The sequence below is a fragment of the Sminthopsis crassicaudata genome, chromosome 3 (genome assembly GCF_048593235.1).
Source record: "Sminthopsis crassicaudata isolate SCR6 chromosome 3, ASM4859323v1, whole genome shotgun sequence".
Lineage (NCBI taxonomy): Eukaryota > Metazoa > Chordata > Mammalia > Dasyuromorphia > Dasyuridae > Sminthopsis > Sminthopsis crassicaudata.
In genome coordinates, this window is record NC_133619.1 from 555033909 (window position 1) to 555061494 (window position 27586).

At 34.3% G+C, this 27586-nt stretch overlaps 1 protein-coding gene across 21 annotated transcripts in view; it reads right to left on the minus strand.

Moving 5' to 3' along the window:
- DLG2 (discs large MAGUK scaffold protein 2) overlaps positions 1-27586 on the minus strand; it is a 2604243-nt gene that overhangs the window by 1523382 nt on the left and 1053275 nt on the right. The gene's annotated exons all lie outside the window — the stretch shown is intronic.

Sequence of the window (27586 nt, forward strand, 5' to 3'; positions counted from 1 at the left end):
CCTCTCTCAGCAGGAACCTTTCTAGGTCTCTAACTAACTTCAGCAAGTCAGAAGATTAGGTTCTAAGCATTCTTGCATAGCTTTTTATTGGCAGTAAGTTTCTAAAATGCAGAAATAAGCCCCAAAAGGAGAAAGTTACTTCTTTGCTTTAGTCAATAGACTGATCTACAAAATCATTGGGGGAGGGGTAATCTGGAAAAATATGGGCATAATCTAATATGGAGAAATGTAAAGTCCTTGTGTAAAATTTCAAAAATAAATTAACTAAAAAGAAAAGAAGAAATCTACATAACTAACTACTATTGATGTGAAAAACAAATTACGGGAGGATTTCAGTTTGCTGTGAAGTCTGTATGGGCAAACAAGTTAATATAGAGCTAGGGGTGAAAGAGGAAAGGAAGAAAGTGAAGGACAATGACAATAAATGAATCAAATCTCAAAGCATTATTTTTTTTTCCATTGGCAAGTACAAAAGTAATATTTTCCCAATATTTGAAGACTATAGTGTACAAAAAGGATACAACAGTTAGATGGTATAGCAGAGAGGATGTTGGATTTGGACTGATGAAGACCTGAGTTCAAATCCTGCCTCAAACTCTTGCTATCAATGTGAAGTTGGATAAATCATTATCCACATTTGTAAAATGGGGATAATGAAAGCTCTAAAGTTAACAGGTTTTTTTTTATGGAGATCAGGTGAAATGACATATGAGAAACATTTTGCAAACCTTAAAACACTGTGTAAGTGCTAGCTATTATTATTAAACATAATTTAATTGCCCAAAATAAAATGAGTGGATGGCAGATTTCAACTCTTTAGAAAATAAAAAAGAAACACAAAAAATAAAGTTGTTGAAAAAAATAGACTACTTCATGAGGTTCTCCATCACTTGAATCTGTTAAATGAAGGCTTCAAAAACTAATTGTAAAATCCTCATTTTGCAAATGAAGAAAGATACAAAGGTTAAGTGACTTTTCTAAGGTCAGCTAGTAAATATCTGATGATGGATTTGAACATATAAAACAAGGAATTAGGGGGGGCGGAGCCAAGATGGCGGAGAGGAAACACACGACTCAGTGAACGTCTTCACTCCCTCACAACCAATTAGATAAATTAAGTCTCAAAATTAGCTCAGGACTGATAGATACCACAAGGACTGGAAGCACGACTTACCAGCTGAAGAGAATCTGGAGTTTCAACAGGAAAGGTCAGTTCTCAGGGGAGGAATAAGAAAGACCAGCACAGACGGTGGGGTAGGGGCACACTGCGCCCATTGCGCTGGGAGGGGCTCTGGGATCAGAGAAGCCACTGAGGTAAAGGAATCTGGCACAGGCTGTTAGCTCTTCTCTGCTAATTATTTAGCAGTTCAGAAGAGAAAGCCAAAATATTTTAAAACTCAGATTAGATTTTCCCCGGACCCTGGGGGTGACTCAGGCACCAGGGGGTGTGGCCTCAGCTACCTCCTGAGAATAGTTAAGAGACTGACAAGTGGGTGGATACGGCCCAAGGCAACACACACTGCCTAGCTTAGCTGGAGGGAGTGGAACTCAGCTCCAGGAAGTCCCAGAGAAGCGGAACCTTTGAACTAGGGACCGCGGTTTCTGGCAGACACTTCCAGTTTGAGCGCAGGGGCTTCTTACGTCACCTGCTGCAGACACCCACTCCCCACCCGGACACATAGCCTGGGCTTCCTGCAGTCTTCACTATTCTACGCCCTCGAAGCACAGTAGTGCTAATCACCTCTGAGGCGCTTCCAGGAAGGGGGTGGGGAACTCTCTCCCAGAGCTCTCTCTTAGCTCAGGCTCAGGAGCCGCTGCATCCATCCCGTCTGGGAGGAAGCTGGTAAAGAAGTAAATAATTTCCTACCCCAGAGACAGACCCCAAAAGATTTTTTTTAAGTATGAGCAAAAAAGCTAGAAAAACCATAGATTCCTTCTATACAGAGAAAGAGCGGGTGTCCAACCCCGAGGAAGTTGACAGCAGAGAATCAGATAACAACCTAAAGGGGAACGATTCCTGCCCCCCATCACATAACTCTCTCCTAGAAGAAGCTCTTAAGAAATTGAGGGAGATCGAAGAAAAATGGGGCAAGGAAAGGGAAGTTATGATAGAGAATAACAATGTCCTGAAATTGGAGTTGGAAAAAATAAAGAATTCACAGGAGATTCAGGGAAACAAAATTAGTGAATTAGAAAAGGTTAAAAAAACACAGGAAAGTAGGATTTCTGAATTGGAAAAGATAAAAAAGTCTCAAGAAAATAGAATTTCTGAATTGGAAAAAGAAAATAATTCTCAAAAAAAAAAATTAGGGAAATGGAAAAAAACTCAATAGAGCAAAATAATTCATTTAAAAACGAAATTGGGCATTTACAAAAAGAACTAAAAACTGTGAAAGAAGAAAATAACTCCTTAAAAGTCAGGATGGAACAAATAGAAATGAATGATTCACAGAGAACCCAAGAATCAGTCAAACAAAACAAAAAAAATGAGAAGCTGGAGAACAACGTCAAATACTTACTGGGAAAATCTATAGACCTGGAAAATAGATCTAGGAGAGATAATCTGCGGATTATTGGACTTCCCGAAAACTATGACCAAAAAAAGAGCCTAGATTCTATTTTACAGGAAATTATCAAAGAGAACTGTCCAGAGATAATAGAAACAGAAGGGAAAGTAGATGTGGAAAGAATTCATCGAACTCCTTCTGAAATAGACCCTAAAAAAAGAACACCACGGAATATTGTGGCTAAGCTGCAGAATTACCACACAAAGGAGAAAATCCTGCAAGCAGCTAGAAAAAAACAATTTAAATACCAAGGTGCCACAATAAGGGTCACCCAAGATCTGGCTGCCTCCACATTAAAAGATAGAAGGGCCTGGAACCTGATATTCCGTAAGGCAAAAGATCAAGGACTGCAACCAAGAATGAACTACCCAGCTAAGTTTAGCATCTTTTTCCATGGAAGAAGATGGTCATTCAATGAAACAGAGGAATTCTATATGTTTCTAAGAAAAAAACCAGACTTAAACAAAAAATTTGATCTACATCCACAAGACTGAAGAGAAACAGAAAAAGGTACACAGAACCCTTGAGAACTGTAACTTTGTTGTGGGTATATAAAAAATACTCAAGGATAATTTGATTTTACTGATATAAAAGAAAAAAAGGGGGGTGTGGTAAAGGGAAGGAGGTCGGTTCAGAAAAAGGGGGAGGAGTGATAAAAAGAGGGAAACTACATCCCAGGAAGAGACATAGAAAATACACCATATCTGAGGGAACTTAGTGAGGGGGAGAATCATTGTGTGAATCTTACTCTCATCAGAAGAGGCTCAAAGAGTAAATAATTAACATATTTGTTTTTCAGAGAATTTTCTCTCACCTCATTAAAAGGGGGGAGAGGAAAAGGGGAAAGGAAAAGGAGAATAAGTGAAGGGACTTGGAGGGAGGGGGGAGGGATCCTAAAAAAAAAAAAAAAAAGAGGGAGGGTTGCGCGTCACAAGGGGGGTCTGTAAATTAAATATCGGGGAGGGGGATCAGGGGGGTCAAGGGAAAAAAGTATAATCTGGGGATAATACGATGGCAGGAAATACAGAAGTAGTAATTTTAACTGTAAATGTAAATGGGATGAACGATCCCATCAAACGGAGACGGATAGCAGACTGGATCAAAAAGCAGAACCCTACAATATGTTGTCTACAGGAAACACACTTAAAGCAGGGAGATACATACAGAGTAAAGGTAAAAGGTTGGAACAGAGCTTATTATGCTTCAGGTAAAGCCAAAAAAGCAGGGGTAGCTATCCTTATCTCAGATCAAGCAAAAGCAGAAGTAGATCTCGTTAAAAAAGATAAGGAAGGAAACTATATCCTGCTGAAAGGTAGCATAAATAATGAAGCCATATCAATACTAAACATATATGCACCAAGTGGTATAGCATCTAACTTTCTAAAGGAAAAGTTAAGAGAACTGCAAGAAGAAATAGACAGTAAAACTATAATAGTGGGAGATCTCAACCTTGCACTCTCAGATTTAGACAAATCAAACCACAAAACAAACAAGAAAGAAATTAAAAAAGTAAATAGAACATTAGAAAAACTAGGTATGATAGACCTTTGGAGAAAACTGAATGGCAATAGGAAGGAATATACTTTCTTCTCAGCAGTTCATGGATCCTATACAAAAATTGACCATATATTAGGACATAAAGATCTCAAAATTAAATGTAGGAAGGCAGAAATAATAAATGCCTTCTTCTCAGATCACAATGCAATAAAAGCTACATTCAGTAAAAAGTTAGGGGTAAATAGACCAAAAAGTAATTGGAAACTGAATAATCTCATCTTAAAGAATGACTGGGTGAAAGAGCAAATTATAGAAACAATTAACAATTTCACCCAAGATAATGATAATGATGAGACATCATATCAAAATCTTTGGGATGCAGCTAAAGCAGTAATAAGGGGAAATTTTATATCTTTAGAGGCTTATTTGAAGAAAATTGAGAAAGAGAAGATTAACGAATTGGGCTTACAACTTAAAAGGCTAGAAAAAGACCAAATTATAAACCCCCAACCAAAAATTAAACTCGAAATACAAAAATTAAAAGGAAAAATCAATAAAATTGAAAGTAAAAAAACTATTGAATTAATAAATAAAACCAAGAGTTGGTTTTATGAAAAAGCCAATAAAATAGATAAACATTTGGTAAATTTGATCAAAAAAAAGAAAGAGGAAAATCAAATTGATAGTCTTACAAATGAAAAGGGGGATCTTTCCACCAATGAAGAGGAAATTAGAGAAATAATAAGGAGTTACTTTGCCCAACTTTATGCCAATAAATTTGATAACTTAAGTGAAATGGATGACTTTCTCCAAAAATATAGGCTCCCTAGATTAACAGAGGAGGAGATAAATTGCTTAAATAGTCCCATTTCAGAAAAAGAAATAGAACAAGCTATTAATCAACTCCCCAGGAAAAAATCCCCAGGGCCAGATGGATTCACATGTGAATTCTACCAAACATTTAAAGAACAATTAGCCCCAATGTTATATAAATTATTTGAAAAAATAGGGGATGAAGGAGTCCTACCAAACTCCTTTATGACACAGACATGGTACTGATACCTAAACCTGGTAGATCGAAAACTGAGAAAGAAAATTATAGACCAATCTCCTTAATGAATATTGATGCTAAAATCTTAAATAAGATATTAGCAAAAAGACTTCAGAAAATCATCTCCAAGATAATACACTATGATCAAGTAGGATTTATTCCAGGAATGCAGGGCTGGTTTAATATTAGGAAAACTATTAATATAATTGACCATATTAATAATCAAATTAATAAGAACCATATGATCATCTCAATAGATGCAGAAAAAGCATTTGACAAAATCCAACATCCATTCCTACTAAAAACTCTTGAGAGTATAGGAATAAATGGATTATTCCTTAGAATAATCAGGAGTATATATTTAAGACCGTCAGTAAGCATAATATGCAATAGAAATAAACTGCAACCTTTCCCAGTAAGATCAGGAGTGAAACAAGGTTGCCCACTATCACCATTACTATTCAATATAGTACTAGAAACGCTAGCCTCGGCAATAAGAGCCGAGAAAGAGATTCAAGGAATTAGAGTAGGAAATGAGGAAATTAAACTATCACTTTTTGCAGATGACATGATGGTATACTTAGAGAACCCCAAAGACTCTGCTAAAAAGCTACTAGAAATAATTCAAAATTTCAGCAAAGTGGCAGGATACAAAATAAATCCACATAAATCCTCGGCATTTTTATATATCACTAACAAAATGCAACAGCAAGAGATACAAAGAGAAATTCCATTCCAAACAAATGTTGAGAGTATAAAATATTTGGGAATCCATCTACCAAAGAAAAGTCAGGAATTATATGAGAAAAACTACAAAACACTTGCCACAAAAATAAAATCAGATTTAAATAATTGGAAAGACATTCAGTGCTCTTGGATAGGCCGAGCGAATATAATAAAGATGACAATACTCCCCAAACTAATCTATTTATTTAGTGCTATACCAATCAGACTCCCAAGAAACTATTTTAATGACCTAGAAAAAATAACAACAAAATTCATATGGAAGAATAAAAGGTCAAGAATTGCAAGGGAACTAATGAAAAAAAACTCAGAGGAAGGTGGTCTAAGTGTACCTGATCTAAAGCTATATTATGTAGCAGCAGTCACCAAAACCATTTGGTATTGGCTACGAAATAGACCGGTAGATCAGTGGAATAGATTAGATACAAAGGACAAAAAAGGATACATCTATAGCAGTCTAATCTTTGACAAACCCAAAGATTCCAACATTAGGGATAAAAATTCATTATTCGGAAAAAACTGTTGGGAAAACTGGAAATTAGTATGGCAGAAATTAGATATGGATCCACACTTAACACCATATACCAAGATAAGATCAAAATGGGTCCATGATTTAGGCATAAAGAGGGAGATAATAAATAGATTAGAGGAACAGAGGATAATCTACCTCTCAGACTTGTGGAGGAGGAAGGAATTTATGACCAGAGGAGAACTAGAGATCATTATTGATCACAAAATAGAAGATTTTGATTACATCAAACTAAAAAGTTTCTGTACAAATAATACTAATGCAAACAAGATTAGAAGGGAAGTAACAAATTGGGGAAAATATTTTTAAAAACAAAGGTTCTGACAAAGGTCTCATTTCCAAAATATATAGAGAACTGACCCAAATTTATAAGAAACCGAACCATTCTCCAATTGATAAATGGTCAAAGGATATGAACAGACAATTCTCAGAGGAAGAAATTGAAACTATATCCACTCACATGAAAGAGTGTTCCAAATCACTACTGATCAGAGAAATGCAAATTAAGATCACTCTGAGATACCACTACACACCTGTCAGATTAGCTAAGATGACAGGAACAAATAATGACAAATGTTGGAGGGGATGTGGGGAAACTGGGACACTAATACATTGCTGGTGGAGTTGTGAAAGAATCCAGCCATTCTGGAGAGCAATCTGGAATTATGCCCAAAAAGTTATCAAACTGTGCATACCCTTTGACCCAGCAGCACTACTACTGGGATTATATCCCAAAGAAATACTAAAGAGCGGAAAGAGTCATATATGTGCCAAAATGTTTGTGGCAGCTCTTTTTGTTGTAGCTAGAAACTGGAGGATGAATGGATGTCCATCAGTTGGAGAATGGTTGGGTAAATTGTGGTATATGAAGGTTATGGAATATTATTGCTCGGTAAGAAATGACCAGCAGGAGGAATATAGAGAGGCCTGGAGAGACTTAAATCAACTGATGCTGAGTGAAATGAGCAGAACCAGAAGATCACTGTACACTTCAACAACAATGCTGTATGAGGATGTATTCTGATGGAAGTGGAAATCTTCAACATAAAGAAGATCCAACTCACTTCCAGTTGATCAATGATGGACAGAGGTAGCTGCACCCAGAGAAGAAACACTGGGAGGGGAATGAAAATTGTTAGCACTAATATCTGTCTGCCCAGGTTGCATGTACCTTCGGATTCTAATGTTTATTGTGCAACAAGAAAGTGATATTCGCACACATGTATTGTACCTAGACTATATTGTAACACATGTAAAATGTATGGTATTGCCTGTCGTCGGGGGGAGGGAATAGAGGGAGGGGGGGTAAATTGGAAAAATGAATACAAGGGATAATATTATAAAATATATATATATATATATATATATATATATATATATATATATATATATATATATATAATAAAAAAAAAAAAAAAAACAAGGAATTAGATTACATGACTTTTAATTTTTTATCTACCCCTATGACTCTTTTGCTCAGTTCAACTGGGGTTTCTAGATGGTTATAAGTAGAAGTCATGAAAGTGAAAGAAAGATGGTTTTGGAGTCACAAACTAGCTCTTGTCACTTACCACCTGTTTCACTCCAAGGTTATCTCTTCCTCAGATGAGGAGATTTTCCTAGATGACCTCTGAGGTCCTTTCTAACTTTCATTCATTGATCCCATGATCTAATCTCAAAGGAACAACTCCTTTAATGAGGCAGCAGCCCATGCCTCACTATCTAGCTGCATTCAGTTACAAAATGGACAGCAATTTGAACTAATGCGTTATCACAAGTATAGAGATTGCCCTTTATATGTTTCTGTTTTCCCACTTCCCTTCAGCTCTTTTTATGTGGACTTTTCAAAATGAAAAATTCACAACATCAAAGCTCCGGAGGAAGCTCACCCTCCTCTTTGGCCAAAATAAGAATCCAGTTTCTACAATAAATGAGATCATAGCAACACTACTCATACTGCTATAGATAAAGACCTGTCAGCGTTTTCATTATAAAACCTTTTTCCTGGAGTTCCCAGACCAACCGTAGCAATTTGCTGGGAGCATAACTCCTCCAACACACACAGCTCAGAAATGAAGAAAAAATGTTTTCATTTAACAAAACCTTAAGATAGCTTCTTTGGGAGTTATGCAAGCATTAGTATTCCAAAGAGACAATTTTTCCCCTATATGGTTATTGGGTCTTTTTAAGGGAGGAAAAAAAAGAGTTTGACAAAAATATGGTTTACTATTATTCAAAGCTAACTTTTTAAGGAGGCAAGCACAAAAAAGGGGAAATGGTTATCAAATAGAATATGACAGAGCATGAATTACCTCTGACGATAACAATAACGACCATCCATCCATGGTAGTATCTTCTGCCACCAAGATGTGCCTTGTGCTTAAGAGCACTCTTATGACTCTCTATTATGAAATAATATATTAAAATAAGAAAACTGATGCTAATGACTTGCTCAGAGTCACATGACAAGTTCAGCATTCTCCTGGTATGAGAGGAGAAGGACTTTGACTCTGACTATTGCTTCTCAGCACAATTAGAAATAGAAGAGGCAGCACAGTACAGAGAACAGTGCTGAACTACAAATCTGCAAATCTGGGATTGGGATCCCAGCTCTGACACTTCCTAGCTTTAGTCAAACCATTTCTTCCTCATCTATAAAACGAAAGGAAATAGCTTTATGATGCCTAAAATAATTTCCAGCTCTAATACTCTATGGTTGTGTAAAGTGGGAATTCATCCTTCTTGCCACTTATAAAATGTGTAACCCAGCTTCTCCCCATAACTGACGGGTCAGTCTCACCATCTCTGCAGTCCATAAGACTTGCCAGCTATATTCCCTAGCTTCACTGGGGAATGCCAAGGACACAGCCCTGCTTTGGATCTGAACAGTACTGCCTATTGGCATCCAATGGCATAAGAGAGTTTTTTTTTCTATTCTCCCAACAACAACCAAAAAAAAACACACCAGAATTGATCCAGGAGCCCCATCTTCATTCATACAACATTATCTATCCCTAACCCAAATAATGGTAGTAATAATAGCAATAGTAAGGATAGAAAGCATGTTGTAGAGTATAGAAAACTGTTGTTGAATGCATGAAAACATGAGTTTAAGTCCCACTTCTGACACATACTCCTTATCTAACTCTCAGCAAATCACATAATCTCTCAGTGACATGGACAAATTTCTATAATTTTCTTTCTTTCTTTCTTTTCCTTTTTTTTCTGAAGCAATTGGAGTTAAGTGACTTGACCAGGGTCATACTGCCAGGAAGTGTTAAGTGTAAGACTATACTTTACTTTTCATTGAAGGTATCTTTCAGCATTAGCCAAGGGGAATAGGAAAAAGCAAAGGAAAAGGAAAAGGTTACAAGGAGGGCAGAATTCTGTGGAGGAAGCTTAAAAATTCAGAAGCAGTTTGAGCTGGGATGTAAGCAGTCTTATAGGTAGAGAAAAATTGCCAGAACAGAAAGGCTAATAGTGAGAAGGTAAAGTTTAAAAATTAAGTTAAGCAAGAAGTGTTAATAGCAATAATAGGTAGCACTGATGAAATATTTCAATGTTTTTTTAACAACTATTACCTTATTTGATCCTCACAAAAATCCTATGAAGTCTGTTCTATTAGCATCCTGATTTTAAGATTTTGAAACACTTCAAGTGATTTACCCAATGTCACTCAGTTGTTAAGTATCCAGTGTGATTTTTTTTTTTTTACTTTTGTCTTCTTAACCCCAAGATCAGCTATCTATCCATTATGCCTCATTGACTCCCTTTAAAAACCCAAATCAAATATGATTAATTCTTTTCTGGTCTTTCCAGGGAGAAATAATCTTGATTTTTCTACAGTAATCTCTAATATGACCCCTTTTATCTCTCTTTTACAGTTATTATACTATTTTCATAAGCATGGCACATATTTTAATGATAATTGTATAACTTTTTATTTTTTCAAAGTTATGCAAATATAGTTTTCAACATTCACCTTTGTAAAACCTTATGTTCAATTTTTTCTCCCTCCCTCTCCTACTACCCCCCTCTCCCAGATAGCAAATAATACAGTAGAGGTTAAATATATGTAATTCTTCTGAACACATTTCCTATATTTGTCATGCTGTACAAGAAAAATCAGATCAAAAAAGAAAAAAATGAGAAAGGGAAAAAACAAGCAAACAAACAACAATGCCACCAGAAAGGTGAAGATACTATCCTTTGATTCACACTCAATCTCCATAGTCCTTTCTCTGGATGTAGATGGCTCTTTCCATCACAAATCTATTGGAATTGACTTGAATCACTTCATTGTGGAAAAAGACTCATGTCCATCATAGTTAATCATCACATACTCTTGCTGTTGCTATGTACAATGTTCTCCTGATTCTACTCATTTCACTTAGTATTGGTTCTTGTAAGTCTCTCCAGGATTCTCTGAAATCATCCTGTTGATGGTTTCTTATAAAGCAATAATTTTCCTTAACATTCATAGACCATAATTTATTCAGCCATTCTCCAACTGTTGGGCAGACACTCAATTGCCACTTCAAAAAGGACTGCTACAAATATTTTTGCACATGTGTCCTTTTCCTTCTTTTATGATTTCTTTGGAATACAAACCTACTAGAAACACTGCTGGATCAAAGGATATATACAGCTTTATAGTCCTTTGGGCACAATTAACAAATTGATTTCTATAAGGATTGGATCAGTTTACAACTTCACCAACAATGTATTAATATCCCTGTTTTTGTACATAGTCTACAACATTTATTACTATCTTTTCCTGTCACCTTAGCCAATTTGAGAGATGTGAAGTGATACCTCTGAGTTGTCTTAGTTTGTGTATTTCTCTAATCAATAGTGATTTAGATCATTTTTTCATATGAAATAAAATGGCTTATTTCTTCATCTGAAAACTGTCTCTTCATATCTTTTGAACTTAATGGTCATTTTGTCCCTATCCAAACTTAGTATAACATCTGGTATGATGTAGTAGATAAAATGCTGGACTTGGAATTTAGGAGACTCAACTTCAAGTGTTACCCCTTGGTGACAATTGAGGAAGACCTTGAACTCTGAACTTCATTTATATTATCTGTATAGTAGGGTTAATAATATCAGAATCTCACAGGCTTGTTGTCAAATACAAATGAGAGTATTGAAAAGTGTTTTGCAACATTTAAAGCTCTCTATATATGTCAGAACATCATAAATGGTTATTGAATGAATGAATGAGGAGACAAGTATGCTATTTCTTTCTATCAATTTTTAATAGCCTGTTTACTCATCCCCTAATAGCTATAAAGAAGCTTTAAGCTTTGCAGAAATTATTTTGCAAATCTGGTCCATACCCTCAACTTAAATCCTAAACAAAAACAAGTCATTACCTAGAGAAAGAAGGATAAATAGCATTTTATATTCAAAAGAGAGCTGAACTTGAATTCAGCAAAGTTGAGATAAAATCATGGCTTCATCACTTACTTTATAGCTAGCTGACCATGGGGAGGATATGCTACCTCTCTTGAGACTCAGTTTTATCATCTATGAAAAGAGGGGAAATGAGCTAGTTAAGTGTTACAGAGAATAGAACTCTAGACCTGGAGATAGGAAGGCCAGAGTTCAAATATGACCTTTGATAGTTATCAATTGTGATCTTTGGCAGATGACTCAACTTCTGTATGCTTCAATTTCCTCAATTATAAAATGGGGCTAATATAAATGGCTACTTCTCATTGTTCTTCTGAGGATCAAATGAGACAATATGTGCAAAACAATTGACAATGCCTATATACTTAAAATTTTGCCTCTTTCTTTCCTTCTTTCATTCCTTCCTTCTCTCCTTCCTTTCTTCCTCCCTCTGTCTTGCCTTTCCTTCCTTCCTTCCTTCCTTCCTTCCTTCCTTCCTTCCTTCCTTCCTTCCTTCCTTCCTTCCTTCTTTCCTTCCTTCCTTCCTTCCTTCCTTCTTCCCTTCCTTCTTTCCTTCCTTCCTTCCTTCCTTCCTTCTTCCCTTCCTTCCTTCCTTCCTTCCTTCCTTCCTTCCTTCCTTCCTTCCTTCCTTCCTTCCTTCCTTCCTTCCTTCCTTCCTTCCTTCCTTCCTTCCTTCCTTCTTTGTCTGCATCCCCTACCTTCTAGTTCCCATTCTAAAACTTTTTAGACAAAAGAGTGTTTTATTTTGCTCATACTTGTATCTCTAGCACTTGACAAGAGTCCCTGATATAGAGTTAGTGCTTAATAAATGCCCATTCATTAATCATTAGGTGGTTTTGCCTAAACATTGGGAAATGTCCATTGTGGGGGTGGAGTCCTTTGAGTTTTTTTTTTGGCGGAAGTATATGTTGCACCAGTGCAAAATATATCACATCTTTAAAAAGAAAGAAATTATAGATTACAACTGAATACAAAAATGGGGAATTATTGCTATTATCATCTTCTTCACTCACCCCCACCCACAGAGTCAAACATAATGCTGAGCACATAATAGGTACTAATTAATTAATATGTGAGGTACAAATAGGTACTTGGCAAAATTGCAGTATGTTTGGAGGTATTACTCTGAAATAAAATTGAGAAACTTAGTCACCAGAAAAATCAGCCAATTAACATTTTAGTGTCTATTGGGTGCACAAACCCATTATTAGGCTAAATCAAAATTAACATATTGCATCCAATCTTATTCTTAGGCAAAATACACATTTATGTTATCATAAAGCCCCAATTAATTTAATGTAAAATATGAATGCTAGACCAGTTCATATTCTTATGACCTATAATATATAAATGAATGAATTTCTCAACAGCAGTCATCAAGCAAAATAATTTAAACTGCCTCTCAGATCTGAAGAAACTGAAATAAAGATAATGCAATTGATGACTGTCAAAAGTTAATGCTCATTTGTGGTTTTTTTTTTTTTTTTCTCTTTGGTTTGGTGTCCACATTTACATTTCCCCAAAACTACTTTATTTGTGAGACAAGTAGGAGCCATCATTTTGGAGAATGCTTTCATTCATCCTGACCCAGTCATTTGAACTAGCATGTACAGATATGGCAACATAATCAGTTTTCTACTAGGGCACCCAGATATATAATATGACCTAGCACATTCTTCTAGATAAACATCAATGAAAATTCCACTAACATTATAATTAATGCTTCATCAATGCAACATCAAGTACAGGCTGTGATTTATTACAGAGTTAGGCCATTGACCTTCGAAAAAAACACTAATAGAGAGAAGCTTAGCACAGTGCCTCTCACACTGCTTAATAAATGTTTATTGATCAATTTACTCCCCAAGGTATGGAAATTGAGTATTATATTATAAAATGCATTATCTCCAATACCTGAATAAATTATGGAAATTTGTACATTTCAATTCATTCAAAATGTATCAAGTGCCTACTATGTGCAAGATACTATGCTATGAGCTGAAGATAAAGATAAAGAAGATAAAGAACAAAATTGTCATTGCCCCAAGAAATTGACATTTTTACTGGGAGTGGAATTGACTTGTATAAAGGTAAGGAAACAGAGTAGGTACAGAACAATTTTAAAGAGAGGGCACATTAAAACTAAATTCATCTGGAAATTCATCCTGTAAAATCTTTGCTTTGGAGGATTCTAGCAATTCTGAATCAAAGATGAGGAAAAAAATATATTCCATACATTGGGGGAATAACTTCTTTGTGTAGAATGAACTAGATAGAAGAGACACTGGATGCAGGGGGTCTTATTAGAATGCTATTGGCATAGTTCAGACAAAAGGTGGTGAAGGCTGAATTAAGTAAGAGAAGGAACAAACACAAGAGATGTTGTGGAGATCAGAAATTATTTATGAAGGAGTAAGGGGGAAAAGGTAAACAAAATGGTTTTTAACCTCAAGTACATAGATAACCACAATACCAAAAAAGTATAAGTGCTAAGGAGAGGTCTAAACCAGGACTTCTTAAACTTTTTCTACTTATGACCCCATTTTGCCCAAGAAATTTTTACATGACCCAGGATATATACATAAAATGGGTATATATACAATCATTTTCTGATAATAAATCATAATTTAGCGACTATCACATTCAGTTACAAGTTTAAGAAGATTGGTATAAACAATGCACAATAAGAGAAATACAGAGGGTGAGATCAATTGTAGGACTAGAAATTCTGAAAGACTGAAGGTTCTGAAATTTTTGAAAAGCTAATATGGGGCCTTATAGGAAATGAAAGGTTTTAGACAGGTAGAAATGAGCAGGGAGACCATTACAGGACCATATGATCTAAGACACACATGGAGAGGAGGATGCAAACAGAGAGCAGTTTGACTGGACCAAGGAATTCATGGAGGAAGAAGTTAGAGGAGCAACAAAAAGATGAGGTCAGATTGTGAAGCCTCTCGAATGCCAGCCTAGTAACTGTATTTTTTTCTGGCAGGCAAAGGGCTGAAGTGACCATAGTTACAGATTCTCAATTCATTTATTCCCAAACACCTACACAGCTGAATTACATAATGCACAATATCCTCAGGACATTTTCACTATAAGGATTTAAATAAAAAATTTTCAAAGTCAAGTTATTAAAATGAAGTAATCATCTAGCATGTATATAGTGCTTTAATTTTTTGTTTGTTTTTTCTCTGAGTCAATTAGGGTTAAGTGACTTGTCCAGGGTCACACAGCTAGGAAATGTTAAGTGCCCTGAGGTCAAATTTGAACTCAGGTCCTCCTGACTTCAGGGCTGGTATTCTATCCACTGCACCATCTAGCTGCCCCACCTTTAAAATTTTTAGAGTACTTTTCATATGTTTGCTCTGAGTACTCACAAGAAGCCTGTGGACCCTATTGTCATTTTACATTTTACAGATGAAGAAACTGAGGCTTGGGAATAATTTATCCAGAATCACATAGCTGAAGCAAAATTTGAACTCAGATCTTCCAAAATCCAAGATTGACACTATCTATTCTATCATATACATGCCTACAGACACCATAATTAATGATGTCTCATCTGAAAGGCAAAGTACTAGAGTGAAAATAGTTCTGACTTACATCTCAGCTTTGACACTAAATAGCCATAGGATGTTGGAAAAATATTTCAATATTTTCTGAATCTTAGTTTTCTCATCTGTAAAATGGGGCTATTTATAAATTTGTAGTATCTGTGTCCCAGAGCTGTAGTAAAGAAAATGTTCTGTAAGTCTTAGGCTTATAGAGAAACAGAATTGTCATTGCTCACCAGGTGACCTTCTAGGCTTATCCTGAATCTCTCTAAATAAGCTCAATGCAAAAAGGTTTTATAAGCAGTTAGGCTAAGTCTGGGTCATATCACAATTTTGAATTCTGTAGACTCAACAGCTATTTGGGAATTGGGGTGGGAGGAAAAGGTAAATGTCTGAAGTGCCTCAACCACAGTTTTGCCTGGCCTGCTTGCTAAGGTACATTCTGCACTGCTTTTGCTCATTAGCTCATTTTTCATTTTCATTTTCCAGGTCAGGTTTAATCTATTTTTTTTTCCTTAAGTACAAATTATGTAAACTTCTAGCCTTTGCCTTCTCTAGTGATAACATACTCTGATATTGTGTTAATAGGTTAAGATAGAGTACTTAATGATAGGCGATCCTTAAAATATGCAAATACTCCAAAGTTTAAATATCCATTAAAAAAATCTCTTCTAGTTTGTTTTATGCATCTAGACAAATAACTACAGATAGCAATTCAAATTTTTTGGTTTCTGTAATTTCTAGACAGTTTACAGTTTCTAAAACTTTCATGATTCTTTCCTTGTTACTCTGCTCTTCACTGTCCAGATTCATTATTCTCAGACAAGATCATTTGATCTAGTCTCATGACTTCTGTTGTTCTCTCCAGACAAATTTCTCTCCAATTGGTATCTCTATCTCTGATCTCTTATACCAGTACAGTGTCCTCACAACTGTTTCAGGATATTTCAATTTGGATTCCATCACCTCATAGTCAATCCTTGGGCTTTAAGTAAGGTGAGACTTTTCATCCTATCTCTGATATTTAGCTGATTACATTGGCAAATCAATCTAATTTTCTAAGTTTAGGTTTTGTCCTCTATACAATACAGGAAAATAATGCCATGAATACCTATCTTAGAAAGGTATTGTAAGGATCAAAAGAGATATTTTAAAAGGCTTTTTAAATATTGCCTATTGACATTGAAGTCCTCATCACCATATTGTCCCAGCCATGTAAATTGACTTTCCTTCCCAACTTCTCAATTGCTACCAGTATTCCCCTTTAGCTGTTCTTCCTGGCTTTAAAAAATGAAAGCTTGAAATCTTGATTCTTCTGCCTCCTTATAATACTGCACATATTATAAAATCTAAAACTACAAGTTACTCACAGATCATGTAGGTCATCGCCCACATTTTACTGAAAAGAAAACTTCTCCATATTTATTTTACATATTACTATATAAGTATTTCACTGCCACACTCAAATATAAGTTTTTTTCAGAGTAAGGATATATTACATGCCCTTAATATCAAATGTCATCTCATTTTTTTTTAAATTAGATAAGAAAGGAAGAATTTACCTTTCAGATTTGGGGATGGAGAAGAATTCATGGCTAAATAAGTGATGAGAGGATCACAGAAAATAAAATGGACAATAGAGATCACATATGATATAAAAGTGTTCTTAAAACATAAATGTAATTATAAGCAAATAAAAAAAACATAGGATAGTTTTCCTCTCAGATATGTGGAGAAGGAAGGAATTTATGACCAAAAAAGACCTGGAACTCATTATTGAATACTAAATAGATAATTTTGATTATATTAAGTTTAAAAGTCTTTGTACAAACAAAACTAATGCAGACAAGATTAGAAAGGAAGCAATAAATTTTGAAAAGGCCTCATTTCTAAAATAGAGAATTGACTCAAATTTATAAGAATTCAAGCCATTCTCCACTTGCTACATGGTCAAAGCATATGAACAGATAATTTTCAGATGAAGAAATTGAAACCATTTCTAGTCATATGAGAAGGTGCTCGAAATCACCATTGATCAGAGAAATGCACATTAAGACAATTCTGAGATATCACTAAATACCTCTCAAATTGGCTAAGATGACAGGGAAAGGTGAATGTTGGAGGGGATATAGGAAAACTGGGACACTGATACATTGTTGGTGGAATTGTAAATGAATCCAATCATTTTGGAGAGCAATTAGGAACTATACTCAAAAAGTTATCAAACTGCATACCCTTTGATCCAGCAGTATTTCTACTGGGCTTATATTGCAAAGAGATCTTAAAGGAAGGAAAGGGATCCACATGTACAAAAATATTTGTGGCAGCCTTTTTATAGTGGCTAGAAACTGAAAACTGACTCTTATCATTGGAAAATGGCTAAACAAGTTATGGTATATGAATGTTATAGAGTATTATTGTTCTATAAGAAATGATCAGCAGGATGATTTTAGAGAGACCTGGAGAAACTTACATAAACTGAAGCTAAATGAAATGAGCAGAACCAGGATTTCATTGTACTTGGCAAGATTATATGGTGATCACTTCTGATGGGTGTGGCTCTTCTCAACAATGACAAGATTCAAGACAGTTCCACTGATCTTGTGATGATGAGAGCCATTAGCATCCAGAGAGAGGACTGTGGGAATGAAGTATGGATCATAACATAACATATTCACTTCTTTTGTTGTTGTTTTCTTGAATTTTATTCTCTTTCTCATTTTTCCATTGTGATTTGATTCTTTTACAGCAAGATAATTTTACAAATACATATGCATATATTGGATTTACATATACTTTTATTATGTTTAACATATATTTGGATTATTTGCTATCTAGAAGAGGGGGTGGGGAAATGGGGAAGAAATTGGAACACAAGGTACTGCAAAGATCAATAATGAAAAATTATCCTTGCATCTATTTTGAAAATGAAAACCTTCTGGCCTAGCTGTACCAGATCTTAAACTATATTATAAAGCAGCAGTCCTCAAAACCATTTGGTACTGGCTAAGAAATAACTAGTTGATCAGTGGAATAGGTTAGGTTCACAGGACAAAGTAGTCAAAAACTATAGCAATCTAGTGTTTGACAAACCCAAAGACTCCAGCTTTTGGGATAAGTATTCAAAAACTGCTGGGAAAATTGGAAACTAGTATGGCAGAAACTAGACATTGACCCACACTTAACACTGTACATCAAGATAAAGTCAAAATGAATTCATGATCTAGACATAAAGAATAAGATTATAAATAAATTAGAAAAACATAGGATAGTTTACCTCTCAGACCTATGGAGGAGGAAGGCATTTGTAACCAAAGAAGAACTAGGGATCATTATTGATAACAAAATAGAAATTTTTTATTTTCTAATATTTATTTCTAATCATATGAAAAAGTGCTCCAAATCATTATTGATCAGATAAATGCAAATTAAAACAACTGAGATACCACTACACACCTCTCAGATTGGCTAAGATGACAGAAAAAGATAATGACGAATGTTGGAGGGAATGTGGGAAAACTGGGACACTGATACATTGTTGGTGGAATTATGAACAAATCCAATCATTCTGGAGAGCAATTTGAAACTATGCCCACAAAGTTATCAAACTCTGCATATCCTTTGATCCAGCAGAGTTACTACTGGACTTATATCCCAAAGAAATATTAAAGAAAGAAAAGGGTCCCACATGTGCAAAAATGTTTGTGGCAGCCCTTTTTGTAGTGGCTAGAAACTAGAAATTGAATAGATGCCCATCAATTGGACAATGGCTGAATAAATTATGGTATATGAATGCTATGGGATGTTATTGTTCTGTAAGAAATGACCAGCAGGATAATTTCAGAGAGGCCTGGAGAGACTTACATGAATTGATTCTAAGTGAAATTAGCAGAACCAGGAGATCATTATACACTTCAACAATAAGACTATATGATGATCAATTCTGATGGACATGGCTTTCTTCAATAATGAGATGATTCAAACCAGCTCTAATTGGTCAGTAATGGAGAGAATCAGCTACACCCAGAGAGAGAACTATGGGAAATGAGTGTGGCTCAACATAGCATTTCCACTCTTCTGTTGTTGTTTGCTTTCCATTTTTTGTTTTCCTTCTTAGATTTTTTTAACTTTCTTTCTAGATTCAATTTTTCTTGTGCAGCAAGACAATTATATAAATATGTATACATGTATTGTATTTAATATATGATTTAACATATTTAACATGTATTGCACTACCAGCCATCTAGGGAAGAGGATGGGGGAAGGAGGGGAAAAATTGGAACAGAAGGTTTTGTAAGGGTCAATGTTGACAAATTACCCATGCATATGTTTTTTGTAAATAAAAAGCTATAATTAAAAGAAAAACCATCAATATTTTTTAAAAAAATCTAATGTAGTTAAAAAGTAGAAGAGAAATGAGAAACTGGGGAGGGATGTAGTAACAAGTGTCTCAGATAAAATTCTCATATCCAAGATATAAATGAAACTGATTCAAATTCATAAAACTAAGAGCTATTTCCAAATAGAGAAACTGTCAAAGAAATGAACAGATATTTTTCAAAGAATGCTATCAAAAGCATAATTTTAAAATATTTTAAAGCGCTAATAATTAGAAAACTGAAAATTGAAGCAATTCCCATTTCATGACTACCAGACTGCCAATGACAAAAGATAAAATGACAAATTTTGGAAAGATTGTGGGAAAACAGGTACGTCGTATACTGTTGGAGCAACTGAATTTATTCATCTACTCTCAAAATCACTTTGGAACTAATCCCAGAAAAATCAACAAATTGTGCATATCATATGACTCAACTTTACCACTACTAGGCCTATACCCTAAAGAAATAAAAGAAAGAAGAACAGAATTTATATATTAAAACAAAATTATAGCAGCTTTTTATGTAGCCAAAAATTATAAACCAAGACTGTGCCTTCCTGTGGAGAATGGCTAAAGAAATTTGCAGAGTCATACATTTTTGGACATGGCTTACAAAATGATTTTTTGCCAGATAATTTGGATATGTTTCCAGATTTTTTTTTCAGGCACTTTTAAAAATTTGTTTCATTGAGAGGGAAAATAATAAAATAATCATTATTTTAAAAATAACATGAAAATAAAAATGAGAAGCTATTTGTTAGAAAAGAGGTTTAGATGACTGTGTAGATAAATGAGAGTTTCTGAAAAAGAACAGTTAAAGCAAAAATGGGCATAGTTGGATTGGAATCCATTGACAAGGAGTCAAGGCTACAGAAGCTATGTATATGCATGCAATAATAATTGCAATAATTGAATTCATATAAATAGATCCTGCCTATAGGAAAAACATCATGGAAGTCAATAAAAATGACTAAGTACTTAGCTTTTTGGAAGTACCCTCATTTTCCTCATCTGCATAATGAAGGCTAAGCAGGCTTTCAAAAAAAAAAAAAGCATTTATTGAAGACCTAATATGCACCAAGCATTTTAATTAGGTGGAGTATACAGATATACAAACAAAAATAAAGATGATTTCTGCCCTCAAGTAGCTTATATTTTAATGAAAGAAATCAAAACATAAAGAAAGTTTAAAAGATGTTTATGTAAAGATAAAGTCAAAAGCATAGCTGGAAGAGAAATGATGCATAATTAAACTGGTCCTATTTCCAAAATAGTGGCCCTGGAATGAGTTCACCAATAGGAAAATAGGTCTGGGAGAGATGAGAAATGTTCCAAAATGAGAAGGCAGTTAAGCATGGTGCAAAGTCCAGAGTGATTCAAAAGTACAGTCAGGAGAGGAATGAGGAGGGACTACTACACTGTTTGTAATTCCATTTCCAATCTATAGCACAATGCTTGGCACAAAGTTACCATTTAAGAAATCTTGTTGTCTTACTGTTAAGTGACTTGCCCAAAGTTCCACAGATAATGACAGAAGGTTCAATAATTCCATAAGGTGGTTGTAAAAATCAATTTAAACAATATTTGTAAAGTTCTTAACAGTACTGAGCACATAGTAGGTAGGTGCTCAATAAATTCTTATTCCTTCCTTCCAACTCAAAATACAGTGTTCTTTCTACTTCATTGTTCTGCCCATTCAGACCTTTTATATAAGTCTACAGACCTGCCAAATGTGCCTCCAAAATTTGCATCTTATTTTCTATTCCCACCCCAATTCAGCTGCTATTATATCCCTATTGGCTTTATTGTGCTTTTCATGTTTGTACATCTTGCTTCCCAGGCCACATGGGAAAGTCACTTTACTTCTATAGAACCTCATTTTCCTCATCTGTAAAATAAGACTAAAATACTTAAATGCTTTTTTACTTCATAGGGCTGTCATAAACCATTATTGTACCCAAAATTACTATAGAGTTATTATCATCTTATTCATTTAAATAACTAATACCCATCCAGAATAATTTTTAAATGCCTTTTCTTTGAGTTTTGATTTTCCTTACATTTTTATTTAATATGAGAAGCTGATACTTTTCCCAACTTCATTACCTATCCATAGGTATTAATTTGAAAGCAGAACTTACCTGTAATATGATAATCATTAGATTGTTATCACTACCACAAAGAATTTAAATGTGCCTCCAATTATCCAGTTGGGTATGTGTGAGATCTATTTTATAAATCAAAAAAGAGAGTCACCAAGCATAGTGTTAACTAGAATTACCAATCTGGGAAGCTGAGGCTACTGTCACAGTTTTAAACAATTAGAGTTGCAGAAATCAAAATCCAAAGTCACACAATTAGTAAATAGCTGAGGAGATATTCATTATCAGTTTTCCTGACCTCAAATTTAACTCTCCATTTATTTTTCCCCCAAATCCACCTATTGTTTCATTTTCCCTGTGTTTACAAATCAAATGAGAATTACAGTAACTGGCCATCTACTCTGTCTCACACCTGAAAAAAAAACCAAAAAAAAAAACTTCTTAATATTAAGTAGTCTCTGAGACTACAAAGATAGAAATGAAACTGTCCAGTCCTCAAGGAGAATGCATTTTGTCAGGGAAGATAACACATGTGAGGTAAAAATAAAGAAACACTAAGAAATTCATGTTCTCTTGAAAGGCAGCTCATTTCATTTTTGGACAACTGCATGGGAATTTTTCTTCCACTAAGCCTCTGTTATTTACTTCTATCTAATAAAGTTCAATTCTAATATTTGATTCCATACCTTCACCTACCTCCCTTGACTCTCTTTTTCTCCAGGGAAAACATTCCCAGTTTATTTTATCAATCCTTGCTATTCTCTCATCATTGTTAATTTGTCACTGAATATGCTCTAACTTCTCAAATATCTCACTGTCATTGCCAAAATGGGGCACCCAGAACTGGACACAATGCTCCAGAAATAGTCTAATCAGGATAGAGTACAGTGGTACTATTAGTCCTCTAATAATGGACACTATTTCTAAAAAGCAGCAGTTGTAGATTTTTGTTGATTTTTTATATCTTACTCTCACAGAATAACTTGTCCAGTGCTGAACAATGAATCTACAAAGAAAATAATTTTCTTAATTAAAAAGGATGTTTCTCTTCAATAAGTTCATTTTTAAAGTTTGAGTTTCTATATATTGAGTATTATCAATATAGATTACATCAGTATAAGCCCTTGAATCATGGTGACAAGTGACAGGTGCCAATAAGTACCTAAAAACAGGATTTAATATAGTGACATTTAGATTAAGCAAAATTCTCATCCCTAGATATTTAAGTTAACAGATATGATGTTTTGTGTGGCTTCACAAAGCAGATATGAAGTTCAGTTCAACATATTTAATTCAAAGAAAGAATATAATACATATCTACAACTCATCTTGTATAGCACCATATGGCTTACAAATTGATATCCCCACCATAGCCCTATGAAATGGGTCATGCAAGCATCATACATATAAAGTGTAACAGGAGCTATGAATCCTTGCAAGAAACTCCCTCCACTGGCACAAATCAAAGTGCCCTCATGATTTAGTAGCTAAAGCCAAAGAAATTGTTTGAAGCACACAGGTTAAATTACTTGCTTAGTATCATAAACTAATCAATATCAAAAGTGAGCTATGAAACTAGCATTCATTATACTAAAGGTATTATTATCACTAACTGATGAATTAATAAAAGCTCAGTGAGGTTAAGGTACTTGCCTTAGTTTACTCAATCAGTAAGTGGCAAACCGGAGACTAGAAACATTGATCTTCAGGTACCAAGTTCAGTGCTCTTTCCTGTACCTCAAGCTGTCTTTCATTTTAAAGAAATATGTGGAGAAAAAAAAAGATAAGTAAGGGGGATACAAGAAAAAAGGGAAGAAGAGCCAATGCCTTCATTCTTCTCCAGACAAGATAAACTATTGGTCTCCACTCCTCTTAAGTTCCAGTTGATTGTTCTTTTTTCCTCTCCAAAGAATAACTTAATCTAAGGCTTTTCAGCACTTATAAACTGGACAGCACCAGGATACTTAGTCCTTCAAGCCTTCAGTGTGTGGTCACAAATTAACTCTATACAATTCAGCACATATTTATTAAGCATCTAATATGCAGGGAAGAAAAACTTTTCCAGATGCTGAGTGGAATGTAGTGTTTAAAAAAGTTATGGTCCTTTTCTTGATGTTGCTCACAGAGTTGGATCAAGGATTCTTTCATCAAAACACAGTAAGTTTTGTTCTTAACCAGTATTTTAAATCTCATGAACAAAAGTATTATTGTGATAGAGTCTTTCAATACAGTGTAATTAAAAGGAAGTATAACCTCCCCATTCACTACTGCTATTTAAATAAACCATTTATTAGGAATCATAGACCTAGAGCAAGGACTCTTATTCTGATCCCTTCAATTTATAGATGATGAAACTGAGATTGCAGAAAAGTTAATTTAAGTAGTCATTAGAAATACTGGTATTTAAATCTAGGGTCTTTAACTACTAACTTTCATGCCACAATACCCTCCAAAGTTGGATTACATTCTATTACAATTATACTAATAATGCACAAAATGAAATTTTTGAAGGATCATAAAACCGTATCACAATACACACACACACACAGAACACAGCTAAAAAGTACATCTAAAGATTATTGAGTTCTCCTCACATATCTATGTTAGATTTTTTTTACTGCCATTCAACTTCTCTATATTATCCTTTTAATCTAAAGTATGCACAATATCTTTTCTTTAATAAAACACTTTTTTTGGTTTTCTTAAAAAGGTAAAAACCAGATAAAAGAAAATAATGTTTAATATAAAGTTTTATTTTAGAATTATAAAATAAAAATATGATAACTTTCTCTAACAGGATCTGAAAATCTTGAGAAAGCTGAAGGCAATCAAAGAACCTCTTTGAAATTATGCTCAAAGCATTGCATGCAAATTAGACACCATTCCCTAGGCCACTGGCCTATCTTGCTAAATTGGTGATTTGTGTTTAATTTCCTTTGTCTAATAATTTTCCTTTATTAATTATCACTTTGAAACTAGTTTTAAATATTTGTTGGAATGAATATTAACCTGAAACTATTGCTTATGTGTTATATAGCATTATATTCAAGATAGGATTGGGGTAGTATCAAAGAATAACTCACCATTTATAGGATTGGGGGTGTGTGTGTATATGTGTAAAATTATATAAATCTCAAAAATTGACTAGTATCTTCAAAATTTGGATAATAAGTCTTCAGGAGTTTTTTAATATGATACAGATTGATGTAGGGGACCTCTGAGGTATCTTCTTATTCTGAGATTCTGTGCTTAATGGGATCATGGGTATAGAGATCATGTAATTTTAATCCATTGGAACTTAGAACCAGAAAGATTAATTAACAATTAAAGTCACGTTAAATATATTAATAGAGAAAAGATTTGAATTCAGGTCCTTTTACTTCAAAATATATTGGTTTTAGTACTTTATCCCTCATTACTCCATCATTTAGTGCAAAATCAATATGAATTCTTTCTAAATTTCCAAACAAATAATCACCTGGTCTATACTTGAATAACTCCGATGTCTAAAAAGTATATTTAAAACAATCCATTGAATTTTAACATCTTTAATTTTAACAAAGTATTTTCTTTATATCAAGTAAAAGTCCAGTTCTTTTTAAATACATACCCATTGTTATTAGTCCTCGGGTTGCTGTCTAGGGAGAAAAACAAAATTTACCTAATCTTTTTTTTTTCACCTGTCCATCACATGTTCAAGTCAGAAAATATAACTTCCTAAGATTTATTTTTTTAAGGTAAATAAGCAAGCTAAATAAATAACTCTAAATGTTATGATTTCTATTTCCCTAACAATTCTGGCTCACTATCCTCAAGAAGCTCCAGATTATTAATGTCCATCCTAAAATGTAGTCCCTAAAGCCCCAGTGACAACTTCACACCACTGAAAATAAATGTTACACCAATACTTTAGTTAGAGGATATCTAGTTTAACTAACCTTGTCACTTTACAAGTAAGTGAACTAAGAGGTCCAGTTAAGATTTTCCCTAGGATTATATGGCTAATAAGTCACTAAGGTGGTATTTAAATCCAAATCTTCAAGTCTACTTATTCATGTAATTCTTACCTAACTTGCAACCATAATTAACATACAACTTCTGACAACTCCATACTCTTTAAGTAGTAAAATAAAGAGAATTAAGTTACTAGAATAACTGCTCCCCTATTATTAAACCTCATTCAGTTCAAAAGTTATTAAAAGTGAAACATAAATTTTAAGACATATACATACATATATAGATGCATATACACATCTACATATATATAGCTGTGTATGTATGTGTATTAGAAATTATCTTATAAATGGATGTTAGAACACAGAACAGAGAATATTCAAACTAGAAGGGACCATGTAACAGTGTCTAACTATAAAAGATAGAATCTTAAAGCTGAAAAAAAGATTTAGGTATAATGGATTTCATTACCCTTATTTTTCATATGTGTAAACCAAGGTCAAAAGAAGTTATGTGATTTGATCTCACATAGGTAAAAAGTAGGAAAATCAGTATAAAAACCTAAATCTAACTTGTTTTTCCCAAATCCTGTCTTAATCTCTCACAAAACTGACTACCAAAGTCATTCAGGTTAACAAATGGTTTTAAAATAAGTGGTGGATTACTTTTTTTGTTTTTTAAGCCATCTTAATTTTCCATTTCTACTCTAAAAACCACCCCATATAACAAATTATATTTTTGTAAGAAAAAAAAAAAAAAAGAAAATCACAGTCACTCAGTACGTTGAAGTCTGAAAACGTGCTATGTCAAACACCTGTAGACTTTCCACCTTTAAGAGCTGGGCTGGGGGAGTGTCTTCTCTATCTCTTAATTGTAATTGTAATTAATCTTTATATCTTTGCTTCATCCATTTATGTGTGGGTGGGTGCGCGCGCGTATGTGAGCGTGCACCTGCGTGTGTGGTTTTTCTTTCATTTACAAAATTGTAAACTTCCTGTCAGTGAACTTTTATTAACAGATAGCACTGTGCTAGGGAGGTGCAAAATAGAGAAAGTCATCTCCCTCTCGAGCTTTGGGTCCCTTTTGAGCTTTGGGTCTAAAATGCAAGTAAAAAAAAAAAAAAAAAAAAAAAAACTATTTATCTTGCTGTATGGCCATGAGTAAAATCATTTAATCTTCCTGACTCGGTTCCCTCATTTGTAAAAGTGAACTTAAAAATAACTGCAGTTCCTACAGCAAAGTTTGCTGGTGAGCTTCAAGTGAGTTGGTATCTGTAATGAGTTGAACTTTGAAAACTTTAAAATATTGTGGTCACTGTGCCACACATGATAAATTCATTAAAGATGTGTAAAACAAAGAACAGCTTATATTCATGCTACTATTTAAAATAGTCCCTCCACCTGAATTTTGTCTTTAGGGTAAGACTTTTAAGGGGAAATGGGACATTTGTGATTTTTGGCATTTGAAATAAGTGACCTTGTCTATTTCTAGTCATGTATATTGAAGGTTTGTTGTTGTTATTGTTGTTTAAATGGTACAGAAAAAAGGGATATACAGCATTTTCTACAGAAAGGGAAGAGCTGTCTTCTATCGAAAAGAAAGTAGGGACTGGTACTAAGTTCATTGCTGCTGGATGATGATTGACAGCTCAGTAAGTAAAGACGTTGCTACATTCAAAGTGTCAATATTCAAAGGATTAAAAATCCCGAAAATATAACTCCAATAAAACCTTTGGGCTCTGCAGAAGTGAACACTAAACCTCTCTAAGCCGAATTTCCTT